The sequence below is a fragment of the Bidens hawaiensis genome, unplaced genomic scaffold (genome assembly GCF_021521415.1).
Source record: "Bidens hawaiensis isolate Kalapana, Puna unplaced genomic scaffold, B.hawaiensis_p1.1 tig00000820_1, whole genome shotgun sequence".
NCBI lineage: Eukaryota > Viridiplantae > Streptophyta > Magnoliopsida > Asterales > Asteraceae > Bidens > Bidens hawaiensis.
This window is the reverse complement of record NW_027491048.1, coordinates 3,516,449-3,531,242: the sequence shown is the minus strand read 5'-3', so window position 1 is coordinate 3,531,242 and position 14,794 is coordinate 3,516,449. Positions and strand designations below refer to the sequence as shown.

At 31.6% G+C, this 14,794-nt stretch overlaps 1 pseudogene; it reads right to left on the bottom strand.

Moving 5' to 3' along the window:
- Nucleotides 1–4,816: 4,816 nt before the first annotated feature.
- LOC143540344 (cytochrome P450 86B1 pseudogene) lies at nucleotides 4,817–6,494 on the bottom strand (annotated as a pseudogene).
- Between the last annotated feature and the right edge of the window lie 8,300 nt (nucleotides 6,495–14,794).

Here is a 14,794-nt window from a genome sequence, read left to right as displayed (position 1 = left end):
AACTGAAGGATGTTAAATTGTCGTAACAGAAGCCGGCCTGAACTGGATCAAGAACAGGTACTTGCAGGTCGATGTAACATAATTAAAATTGGGGATTTGAAAGACGTTGCTCCAAGGGTTATATATCTCCGATTAATTGCATTATTATGTTCGTTATAATATAGTTTGTTTAACGAGTAAAGACGGTCTAGTAAAATGGTTAATACATATCGAAATTGATCTGGTTTCCTAATCAAATAGGTCGGTGGAATCGATTATGGTATGAGGATCAATCCCCATGATTTAATTACCAAAATTATTACGAAAATTATGGTTCAAGGCAATCAAACGGGTCCGGTTTGTGATGTGGGTCGGGTATGGGCACCTGGTTGGACCAGTTAGATTTATAATATTATAATATATATGGTAGATTTACATATTGGTCCCTGAAGTATTGGGGTGGAGACAAGATAGGTTTAAAGTATAGTTTTGTGTTAAAAATGTATATTTTTCAAAGTTAAACTATATATATTAAATAAATATAATAAACAAATAAAATTTATATAAAAATGACAAGGTAAACGCGATATTTTACGGATAAAATTTTTCCGAGTAAAAACGGGTCGGGTTATATAAATTTGGAAAACCCGAGTTGTTACATAGACAAAATAGCAAAAGACGTTATTTACGTTTGATCGGATTTTCAGGAAACATCATTTATCGAAACAAATAGCAGAAGACATAATTCATGTAACAAATCCCTTTCAACTTATGTCCTTTGGCACTAACTGAGTTAATTTTTCTTGTTAAATCTGGTCATTTGTCTTGCATATGAGGGTAGAATTGTAATATTTGTATTTAGTAATTAAAATCAAAAAATAAAATGTATAGAAAACACTCTCTCTCTCTCTCTCTCTCTTATGCTGTGTTCCCGTGTTCATTTATGAAAAGAAAAGCAAGGAAAAGAAAATTTTATCTTCTTATCTTTTCTTTTGGCATATCCTCTTTCTCTTCAACTTATTTTCCTTTCAATTATTTCCAATTTGGAAAGACACAAATTCTTTTATTTTACTCATCATTTTCACTTCCATCCCCTCATTTTCTTTCCTTTAATGAAACTCGGGAACACCTCTTTTAAATTTTCCTTCCTTTTCCTTTCTTAAATGAAACTCTGGAACACAACATAATTTTTTCATCTCTCCTTTTCCTTCTCTTTCCTCAGTTAAATGAAACTCGGGAACACAGTGTTAATTCACACTCACAACCATGTTTTCCCAGTTCAAGCCACCACCACTACCATCGGTCAGATCCAACACAACGGCCAACGTCGCCGGAATTACCTCATTATCCCTCTATTTTCTCTCGCTAGCATAACCGGACCGTAACACCCCACTTGCGCTTAGAGCCAAACCCACCCATCAGTCACCAACAAACCAGTTCCGGCAACTTCTTCCCCTCCGACCACTCTGATTTTTAATATTAACCCTTTCCTTTCAAGCTTTGACCGGCACAACAATGGTCTTTAATAATAATAACAAACCCATCAGCATGCTTTCTTCACTATGATTCTTGATTGGTTCTATTGATTCGGATCTATCCGTTTAGTGAATTCTTATTGTTGTTCTTTAGGGTTTTTGATTTGAGCTTCATTTGGGATTTTGTGGTGTGTTGAATTGAAGTTTAATTTGGGGTTTTGGGGATGTTTTGTGGGTGCACACCAGGTGTTTGTGAAAAGTCTTCGAGAGTAAGATGCATATATATGGTGTTCGGAGATGGTTTAGAGAGAGATGATGGTGGTGGTTGGAGTTGGTGATGGTGGTTATAGTGGTGTAGAGAGGGAGAGGGTATGAAGTTTTAGGTTAGATAAAGAGAGAGGACAAACTTTATCTTTAAATGTTTTTATTTTTATCTCAAAGTTTAAGTTATCTACACATATAGTCTCTCAATGAGTAAAAGACGAGTTTACCCTCATGTGTCTTGCAAATAACCAAATTTAACAAGAAAATTTAATTAGGTTAGTTTTAAAGGACATAGCGTGACAGGGATTTGAAACATAAAGGATGTCTTCTGCTATTTGTTTCGATAAAGGACGTCTACTGAAAATCAGATCAAACATAAATGACGTCTTTTACCATTTTATCCTACTTTTAACTATATATTTTTTATTGACTGCATCATTTACTCCACACAACCCGTTGGGTGTTTTACCTAGTTTAGTTTAATATTAAAAGTATATTACTTTAATTATATAATATATATATTTATATATATATATATATAATGAAAGTTTGGTGCCGCTAGGCATCTTATTGGGCCAAGTGGCGGTTCGTCATTGGACGAAGTTGGTTTTGTTTTGTTTTTTTTAAATCGTAATGAACGTAATTGAAAAAAATTAAATTTGTGTCGACTTACCGCCATAAATCCCGAGATCAACAACGCTCAGGTTTTAACGACTCACCCGGGTTAACAATTCTTTTGTTTTAATTCTGGTACCGTAAATAACATAACCGAGACTGACCGAATTTGACTCGACTCACCACTGCAACGCGCAGGACCGACAATGCTCAGATTTTATTGTCCCTTTTATTTTATTTCTGGTACTGTAACGAACTTAACCGAGACTCACCAAATTCGCGTCGACTAACCATCAAGACGTATGGGACCGACAATGCTCGGGTTTTACCGACACATAACGACAATGTTTAGATTTTGCCTGCCTATTTTTAGTTCAAGTACCAAAAATGTAATCGAAACCAACCGAAATTGCGTTGACTCACCGCCGCAACGCTCGGGACAGACAACGCTTGGTTTTATCAATGTTCGGGTTTCACTGACCGAATAAACTACGTTTTAAATACATATTTTTTAAATGGTAATTTTTATATGTTAATTTAAAGAATTTTCTTTATGTGTTTTAACGTTTGTGTTTCACAAATGTTGTTTATTATGTATCGTAACACACATAATCGAATAAATGTTGTTTTTAAATATTTTAATTTTTTACATGTTAATGTTTTTATTTCAACAAATACAGTTTTTTGGTTTAGTTATGGTACCAATCTAAACCATATTAGTACACCACTGCAATATGACGAGTACATGAACATATTCAACATGCCGGGCGCAACGCGCCAGGTTGAACACTAGTTTAGTTTACTATCGAATGTATATTACTTTAATTTAGTTTATTATTGAATATAATCACTTTGATCATATACTTTAATCATATAATTCAATTTTTTGTTCTTCTTCATATCTACCTCATGAGCCAAATGGCCGCATGCCCGGCGCAACGCGCCGGGTTAAAGACTAGTTTACTATCGAAAGTATATTACTTTAATTTAGTTTATTATTGAATATAATCACTTTGATCATATAATTCAATTTTTCGTTCTTCTTCATATCTACCTCTTGAGCGAAATGGCGGTTCAATATTGGGCCATGTCAATATTATTGTTTTTTTTGTTTCTTTAGTTCTAGTATCGTATCAAACATAATTGAATTTGATTAAATTCCTATTGACTTACTACCACAATGCCCGAGACCGACAAAACTCATGTTTTCCCCACTCACCACCGCAATACCCAGGTTTTGCCGACCTTTTTGTTTAGTTCCAATACCGTAACTAACGTAACTGAGACCAACTGAATTCACATAGACTCACTGCCGTAACGCCTGGCCAGCAATGCTCGGGTTTTACCGACCTTTTTTTAGTTATGGTACTGTAACGAACGTAACTGAGACTGACCAAATTTGCGTTAACTTACCACCGCAACGTGCACGTTTGTTAATGTTAACAGTTTATCCCATATGTTGTATGCATATTAGCATGTACTGTATATCATCTCATGATAACCATTGTAATATAATGTTTCATTCAGCTATACATAAACTTAAGTCGAAGATATGTGTGGTTAATATGAGTGAATTAAGAGTATACTATGGGTCGTTCTAGAAAATAAAAAATAAAAAAGTGAACAGTGTATAACATATTATTTTATGCTTTTTGTTGCTATCATGTTTCTAAAACTAACTTGATTCTCTGCAAATATGTTGTGGGGATCAACCACATGAAGTACACCATACATAACCTCCAATATTAAAAAAGTCGCAGGGTACGACACATGCTAGAATTGATCAATCGCATATTTCTTCACAATTATGTTGGCTAAAATATTTGCAACAATTTTGAGCCTTGGCTTCCGGTACCGTAGCAAACGTGAAGGAAACTAACCGAATTTGCGTAAACTCACAATCTCAACACTTGGGATCGACAATGTCAGGTTTTACCAACGCTCAAGTTTTACTCAACGACGCCACCCCATTGATCCACCTCAACTTTTATTTTTTTTTTGTTTTGGTTCCGGTACAATAACGCACGTAACCAAAACCAACCCAACCCAACCCAATTCACATCAATTTACCTCCTCAACACTCGGGGCGATAATAGTTGGGGTTTACAAACGCTCGGGTATTAGTGTTTTACTAACTTGTCTTGGCATAATACGCTGTGTGTAACACTAGTTGAATCTAATCCTTAAGTGAATGACATGTATGAAAGAAGGTTAGAGTGAACAATGAGAGAGGAAACTAGAGTGAGATGAAGATTTAGGCTTGTTTGATAGAGAATGTTGGCATTAGATCGTCTAGCAAGTATCAAGGATGCATCTAACAATAGTTTGGATGCATTTATCATGGAAGATTAAGTTTTTGTAGCATAAACAATTTCATTATCTTTTACACTTACAAATATTGCATTTAACCCTAATTAACAATCCAAATAATTGATAAGTACCATTACAACAAATAAGAAGCAAACACCTCCATATGTCCAAAATTATCATCAATCAATACTCCTTTTTCCTAGGCTCCATTGTAACCAACAACCCATGCTTCATGTAAAGTGTAGTGTTTACTTTTGGACACACAACATGACCTTCAACAACCTTCAATTTATACCTTAATAAAATCGAAGCTGCCACCATTTTCATTTGTGTATATGCAAACTTTTTACCCACACACAACCTTGGACCCGCGTTAAACACCGTGTATTTGAACTGGCTTTCGCTCACAAATTTCCCGTTTTTGATCCACCGTTCAGGCTTGAAGTCGTGACAATCTTTACCCCAAAGGCTCTCCATCCTAGCCATGACATACATGCAATAAACTACTCGTGCACCTTTTTTCACTCGCGTTCCATCAGGGAAAACATCATCTTCTAGCGGCTCTTTGTGGTCAAATGAGACCGGAGGATAGAGACGTAAAGATTCAGATATTGCAGCATGTAGATACACCATTTTGTTAAGTTCTTCTTCTGTAAATACTATGTTATCATGATTGTTGTTCTTAAGGTTTTCTCGTTCTCGTATGATATTGTATATTTCATCGAGGATTTGGGTTTCTGCCAATGGGTTTTTGGCAACTAGCCAGAAAAACCATGATAATCCCACTGAGCTTGTGTCTCTACCTGCTAATATGAAACTTATGCAAAAATCTTGTAACAATTTATCAGTAAAAAACACATCTTTTTGTTCTTGTTCCATTAATATAAGTCTTGACAAAAGATCACACCTTGAAGTAGCACTTATCCCTTCCTTGTTGGATAATAATTCATTCTTTCTTTCTGTCACTATTTTCTCACAAAAACCATGCACAATTTTGATAGATTCATGAAGTCTTTTCTCAAACCCTAATTTTAAAAACCTCATTGGCTTCCACACAAAATGAGGGATCAAGAACCTAACCAAACTCCCACTAGTCGCTCTCTCAAACGCCTTAGTGAAAGGAGTATCAGGTAACTCAACCTCTAAACACCCCGTATCAACACCAAACGCTACCGCACAAGTATTCTCAAAAGTGAACCGAAGAAGCACATCTTGTAGATCAATAACACACCCTCTTTTAGCCTCTAAAAGCTTCAACAACTTGCCATGCACAAGTGTTTTAATTGAGTCCATGGAAAACCGCATGAAGCGAGCCGAATGCATTTCAGAGTTAGCCACACGACGCTGAACCCGCCACAAATCACCATCGGCATTAAAGATTCCATCTCCAAGAAAATCATATAATCTCTCTTTATAAGCTTTCCCTTTTGGGAAGTTATTAAAATTTGTTTTGAGCATGTACTCAATTTTAATAGGGTCACTTGTGACAAACCCATAAGTACCACTCATGCACAAACCTCTAAAGTAAATGGTTCCACCATTCTTGATCAAAACATTGCCACCACTTTCATAAATGTCGTAGGCGTATAAGGCAACCGTTGGAAGTATTCCGAGCACCGGCCAAATCATAGGACCTGTTGTGGTGAGTCTTTGAAGTATGGAGTTGAAGACGAAGATGATGAACATCGCCACGAGTATGTCTGAGAACCATAAATGGGAATATAACCATTTTGTTGAAGAGAAAATGAGGTTAATGATCATGTTGTGAATAGTTTGGTTTCATGAAATAATAAAATTTAGTAAAACTGGTCTGTGGATTTTGGTTATGGTATATATATGCATTTTTGGATATAGGTTGCAAGATGGATACATGACTCTTTGGGTTAGTAATGAATCGTTTGGTAACATCCATACTAGCTAGCACACAAAATGTGTGGTTTTAGAACAAAACTCTGTGTTATTTACGTGTGGAAAAACGTGGATCATATATATGCTACATATATTACGTTGCTAAGTGCTATTACTAACGGTATTAGCGACAAACAAAGGCGTCTCAACTCAGCTAGGTTGATGGTAAGCTCATATATATTGGACGTTTCTCATAGTGCAAAACTACCAATGGAAGATTTACGATTCAATATCCTTGCATACTTTAAAAAAATGACCTTGCCCTTATGAGTTATGATTTATGAATGGTGAATAATGAATTTGCAGCATGTTGCAATCTTCCATGTATATATATATATATTTTTTCTTGAAAATTTCTTAAAATAGTCATATTTGATCATTCTTTTTCAACTTCAGCCATGGTTTCGAAAAAAATACCCAAAATAGCAATTTTTTCTGTTGGATCTAACGTATACAAGAACTGATCCAACGGATTAGATGAGTCTCTAAAATGTTGCCACGTGTCATGATGTTCCGACAAAACACGAAGCTAATCCGTCGTCCGACGCAATAGTTCATCCTTCGACGCAATAGTTCATCTTCTACATCTCAAGCAAATCTATAGTGTAAATCGCTTAATTTTTCGAGGACAAATAACCATGGCGTTTGTTTTCCATGAATCATTGTTGAAAAATTTGTACAAGAAAGTGATGAACTATTGATTTCAATACAGAGAAATATGTTGGAAGATTAACCTTCCGACGGTAACAAAAATTAAACCGTCGGACACGACTGTTTAATTTTTAGTTATAATACCGTAATTTTGTGTTTTTTATTTGTTTTAATTCTGTTACAGTAACAAACATTATGGAAACCAACCGAAACTGCCAACATAACATCAATTTGTGTTTTTTATTGTTTTAATTCCATTACGGTAATAAACGTGAAGGAAACCAACCGAATTCGTGTATGTAGACTCACAACCTCAACACTCGGGTTTACCAACGTATGGGTTTACCGATCAAATAAGCATCGAATATTTTGGTTTTAGATCTGGTACAATAACACATGTAACCAAACCAATTGAATTCTTGTCAACTTAGCAACTGAATGCTTGGGTTTTACCGACTTGCTCCGGCGTAACGCATCGGGTAAAACATTAGTTAAGTTTTATATACGGATTTTACTACTGTCTTTGTTAAGTATTTTTTTTTTAATATATTTATTTTCTCGATAATGCTATGGATGTTTCTACGGATTTTGTTTTTGACCAGGGCGGCCCAATAGACAAAGTGGGCTAAGCAAGGGCTTGAGGCCCCCAAAGTTATAAGGCCCCCATTTAAAAAAAAAATTATATATCTATATGCAGTAATAATGGCGATATGTTTAGGTTTTAAATGGAGTCAAGGAGAACGGCGCACGCCTGGAGGTTCACAAATCACAATAGTTCAATCATGAATCAACCAACTATTCAACTAATCAAGGATGAAGGGATTGGACAGCAAATAAATTATAACGGTAATTTTTTTTTTGTTATTATCGCCAATTAATAGATCTAAATCTCTAATCGACTAGTATAAATTAACCACTGATTAATCCATCAGACATACAACAAATCGTGACTGAGTGACTCCGGTGAGTTCTGCAATCAGTTTGTAATCAATCAGTGGCTTTAGTTTTCTGCAACAATCAGTGGCGAAAAGTCTTGGTGCAATCACCAATCAGTTTTCTGCAATCAGTTTGTAATCAGTTTGCAATCGGCTTGCAATCAGTTTGCAATCGGCTCTGGTCTCTGTGCAATCACCAATCGGTTAGTTTTAAATTTTGATTTCAGCCTGCCTATTGCCCTAATGTTTGTTTGCTTGTTTAGATTTTTAGTTGTGTTGACGGTTTACTGTTAAGCTTAATTTTAGATTTCAGCCTAATGCCCTATTTGCCTACTTGACATTTGTGCTTAATTGTATATTTGTATTAGAATAGAATTTTCCTTAATCAATGTCACACCGACACCGAACATACGAATCCGGTTATGCAAAAAAACAAAAAAGACTTAAAAGGGAGGCTTTAGTTCAATCACAAGAAGGAGCTATTTTAAAATTTTTCACATCCACAAAAACTACAAACAATGAACATACAAATGACGACCATCCTATATATAATGACTTTACAAATGACGAACAACCTATAAGTAATGAACTTTCAAATGACGAACAACCTACAAATAATGAACCTACAATTGATGAGTTAACAAGTGACGATGAACCTATAAATGATGATCAACTTCCAAATGAGAATCAAGCTAAAGAACCTCCAAATATTGTTGACCCAAGTCAATGGAATAATATCAATAGTAATTTAAGGGATCTAATTGTAGAAAAAGGCCCGGTAAAAATTTATGGTTACAAATTTCCAAAAGATGAATATTCAAGAAGCTTTAATAGATCTCTTTATATCCGAAAGTTACCGAATGGAGAAAAAATAGAAAGAAAATGGTTGGTTTATTCTATTGAACTAGATAGAGCATTTTGTTTTTGTTGTAAGTTATTCAATGTGAATCAATGTATAAGTAAATTAGCATATGAAGGTAGTAATGATTAGAGAAATCTTAGTGCCAAATTAAAAGAACATGAAATAAGTAATGCGCATATTGTCAATATGAGAACGTGGATGGAATTAGAGGTAAGATTGGCGAAAAATAAAACACTTGATAAACAAACTTAAGATCAAATAAATAAAGATAAAGAACATTGGAGAAACGTGGTAATAAGAATACTCGCCGTTGTAAAAAGTTTTGGTAAAAAGAATATAGCATTTCGTGGGAAGAATGAAAAAATTTATGAAGAAAATAATGGTAATTTTTTAGCTATTATCGAGATGATTGCGGAATTTGATCCAATAATGCAAGAACATATTCGACGCATAAAAGACAATGAAATTCATAATCATTACCTTGGACACAAAATGCAAAACGTATTGATTTGTTTGTTAGCAAATGAAATAAAAACTAAAATTATTAAAAAGGTTAAGGACGCTAAATATTTTTCAGTTATACTTGATTGCACTCCCGATGTAAGTCACAAAGAACAAATGTCCATTGTCTTACGATGTGTAGATGTTTCATCAACTCCGATTCAAGTTAATGAATATTTTATAGGATTTTTAACAGTAGATGATACAAGTGGTAAAGGCCTTTTTGATGCTATTATTAAAGAAATTAGTAATCTAGGGCTTGATGTAAATGATATTAGAGGACAAGGTTATGATAATGGATCGAATATGAAGGGAAAACATCAAGGCGTGCAAAAAAGATTGTTAGACATTAACCCTAGAGCATTTTACACATCATGTGGTTGTCATAGTTTAACTTTAGTAATTTCCGATATGGCTATTTCTATAAACAATGCTGAGGATTTTTTTGGTGTATTACAACGTGTTTATTGTTTGTTCGCATCATCCACTAAAAGATGGAATATTTTACTAGATAATGTAAAACATTTAACTCTTAAACCATTATCACAAACACGTTGGGAAAGTCGATTAGAAAGTGTTAAAGCAATTAAGTTTCAAGCTTCGCAAATAAGAGAAGCATTATTGGATTTATATGAGGATAGTACTGATCTTAAAACTAAAGATGATGCTAAAAATTTAGCTACGGTACATTTTGAAAATTTTGAATTTTTATTAGCGATGGTTATTTGGTATGATATTCTGTTTGCTATTAATATAGTTTGTAAAAACTTACAAGCAAAAGATATGTGTATTGATGATGCTATAAAACAACTAAATGAACTTATTTGTTTTTTTAAAACTTATAGAGAGTAGGGATTTGAAAAGGCTATGACCGCAACTAAACAAATATGTCTAGATAGTGGTATTGAACCTTTTTTTCGTGAGAAACATATTATTCGTAGAAATAAAAAGTTTGATCAAAATACTGATAATGAAACTTTAAAAACTCCCATCGAATGTTTTAGGACTGATTATTTCTTATACATAGTAGATCAAGCTATATCTTCACTCACAAGTAGATTTAATCAATTTAAAGAGTTTGAAACTATTTTCGCTTTTTTGTTTAGTATAGAAAAGTTAAAATCGTTCGATGAAGAAATTTTAAAAAAGAAGTGTATTAATCATGAGAATTTTTTGAAACATGATGACAAGGTAGACATTGATGGTTTAGATTTATTTCAAGAACTAAAAATGCTAAGGGACATGATAGATATAGAATCTAACACACCTATAAACATATTAAATTATATTAAAAAGTTTGATTCTTTTTCGAATGCTTATATTGCTTATAGAATTGTGTTTATAGAATTGTGTTAACTATTCCTGTGACTGTTGCTTCTGCAGAACGTAGTTTTTCTAAATTAAAGTTGATAAAAACTTATTTAAGATCTACAATGTCACAAGAAAGGTTAAATGGTTTAGCTCTTTTGTCGATTGAGAAGAACTTTATAGGAGAAATTGATTATGATTATTTCATTAAACAATTTGCATCTATTAAAGCTAGAAAAATAAATTTCATATAAATATTATTTTTGACCGACACGAAATAACTTAAAAAAAAATAAATTTTAACTCCGCCGACTATAAACGTTTGGTTTATTATTACCGGTCCCAAGCCCGGATAAAGGAGGAGGGTTTATACTTAAAAATTTTAGAAAAGAAAGGCCCCAACTTGATAGTTAGCTTGAGGCCTCTAAAAACCTTGGACCGCCACTGTTTTTGACATTATATATACTAGGATAGTACCCGTGTTACACACGGGTTGAAAATAGATAAATAACAAAATCAATATATAAAACCATAAAATTTTATAAATAAACAACCATATATTAACATTAGGATGGCCTAAACAAAATATTAGAGAGTAACATTGTCAAATAAAGAGTTAATAGTTGCACAAACTTATCTATATTAGCAAAGTTATGAAAATATTTAAATCGTATTTTCCCAATATGAACTTAAAAAATTTCCGTTCTAAAACAAAAGCATTTTGCTATAGAACCTGAAAAACAAAAAAAACCATGCAACTTGATTAATTAAGTATTAAACTAAAATGTTAATGTATTTCATAATGAGTTTATGTTAACATTAATATCTAGAAGATTATGTAAAACTAAAAACAAAATGTGTGAATGTAATAATTACCATATAAATATAGACAATCATAAAATTTCACAAGAAAACATTTAAAAAATCATAATTTTTAACATAATTTTATAACCGCAATCTTTGAAATTCATATGCTTTTAAAAAAATGCAACAAACTGGTTATCAAAAGCATAATATTTTTTCACTGTCATATTAAACAAACACACATAATAAACATAACTTAGTAACCAAACTATTGATCATTCATATTGTCTTAATACAAGCTTAAACTAAGACAAACTAAATATACACATAAAAAAGAAAGACCAAAAGAAGATCTAAACATGTCAGAGTCACATTTACCAATCATCAACTTATTCAAAATTTCACCAAAAAAGCAAATTACATTCACAACTTGACAAACAAAATAAATGATTATAGAAGTTTATTGTATGTTTTTGGAAGTTTCTAGTTATGAACTAAACTAATAACTCAAATAGAAAACACAAAATAAACAATGAAAGTAAAAAATTTAGAGTAATCAACTACATAACTAAGTTATTGGTGTTACCTTAAATTTTATCTTTAGATTTCAAAGAGTTTGGAAGGTCATCAAAATTTGACTCATAGTTCTCACACTCTAACAACCATTTTACCTTCTCACTAACTTCATTTTCCAAATCCAAATGTGTCATTTTTTTTATAACCTTAGCAAGCTTTAACTGATCCAAATCTCTTAAAAGAAACAGATAATTGGATTCCAATATTGATTTAGGATAGTACCCGTGTTACACACGGTGGAACATATTTAAAAACATAATATATATGTAACATCATATAAATTTAATGAAATGCAAATGTTATACTTATAAATAAATGATACTTTTACATGAATTATAAGACATCATATCTTATTTGAATCAAATACAAAAACATACAACGACTAACAAAGATAAATGAAAAGTTGAAATATTTTATAACTTATATCATTAGTACAATAATATAAGCAAACAAAGAAATTAGTCTTCAAATCAATAAAACAATTCTACAATGTCGATTCAACAAAACTTTTATCTCAATGTTGATTCAAAATATGAACTCTATCTAAGACATTTATTACACATCAATAACTGTAATATTTATTACTCTAAGATAGTACCCGTGTTTATTTGCACATCAATTTAAATCATTTATTACAAACCATGTTTGAATTAAGTATTACCATCTTGAAAAACATTTATCACTAACTTCATTTTCCAAATCCAAATGTGTCATTTTTTTATAACCTTAGCAAGCTTTAACTGATCCAAATCTCTTAAAAGAAACAGATCATTGGATTCCAAATTGGAGCTTTTAGGTGCTTTTGGAGGGTTTGGAGCTTTTAGGTGCTTTTGAAGGGGCATTTTGGATATTTTGCCTCTCAAAAAAGCTATAAGCACTTTTAAGATGCAATCCCAAACACCCCCTAAGTTTTCAAATTAATTTCAAATTAAGTTTGACTGACTTATAATTTCAAATTAATAATTATTTAATTACAAATTCAAATGTTAGTTGTACAATTTAAGGAAACCTGTTAAATAGGAAACCTGTTAAATGAATACAAAGGAAAGCTGTTAGTCAAACAATTAATATGGACATTTATTAAAAATTTAAATCATATACCAAAAATGTATAGATATACCATAGATAAATTATATAACTTGATTTACTTATTTATGTAAATTAGTAAAGTTGTTACTCTGTATTATGTATTATTATTTATAGATTATAGACATTTAATTTTAGAGAAATTATTATTATGTATATTACGGATAATTAAAAAAATTTTCCGTGTTTTTATTATATATAAAAACTATATACAATTACGGTAAACTAAGATTAACTTTGAGTTTGGTCAAATAATTTTAAATTAATTTTAACTTACATTTTATTTCGTTACATGTCTAAATGTAATAAAATTATTTTATTTCGTTAAAGTAATAAAATTATTTTATATGTCTAAATGTTATTTTATAATTAGAATTGATATTTTATAATTATTTGTAAATTAAGGAAAGTCATGGTGTATAAATATAAATGTAATTAATTGTATTAACACCACAAAAATTAGGAAATACTTAATTGAGAAAAGCCAATGTATAACAAATAATTCGGTTATGACCACACATTAGGAAACTTAAACTAAATAATTATAATTAATGTAATAGTCAATGGTGTAATTTATTAAAAAAAGGAAAACAAATACTATTAACTTTTAACTAAAATATATGAAATTCAAATATTGAAATACATTAATATTAAAAAAATTAAATCTATACATGAATATATAATAAAAATACATATACTAAAGTCTTGATCAATGGTGATATTAGTACAGATGAGTCGGACAATAACCTGAAATAATAAATTCGAGAATTAATATTGATATTATGGACTTTTGAACATAATTAAAACACGGAAAATTTAAAAGGTGTTACCGGAAAAACTATATTGCCGGAATTACCATGGTATACCGGAAAAGCGAAATGAGCATCTATTAGTCTTGTCATTAACCTGAAATTATAAAAGAACAATATTAATGTGGAAAGTCTTACCAGTAAATAACAAATATGATTGTTAACCATGAAATCTCAGTTTTTGATTAACAAAGTTAAATGAATTATTCAAACATATATAAACAGAAACAGTCGATCAATTATCAAAATTTTCATCTACAACATAGATTAACAAGATGTCAAATAAAAGCACACAAAAATTAAAAAACGACTTTTAATCATTGTTATAAACATAACCGGAAATAATAACCGGCAACACTTACCAGAAAAAGTTAAAAACGTCCAAAAATAATAAATAACGCCGATTTGTATTAAAAACACGAATCTGATTTAAAAGAAACATAACAAAATTGGATGAAACAATAACCGGATGATAATATATTGCCGGAAAAAAATAAATATAATAGAAACTTACCGGAAAATAATATTATATTGCCGGATGATAATATAACAATACACATTTGGATTGGCCGGAATATAGAAGAGGAACAAATAAGATCCGGGTATTTGGGAATTAGAGAAAAACATGATTAGAGGAAAAACTTATGAAATATTGCCGGAAAATTAACTTACCGGCAAATTAACTTACCGGAAACTAATTAATAACAATAT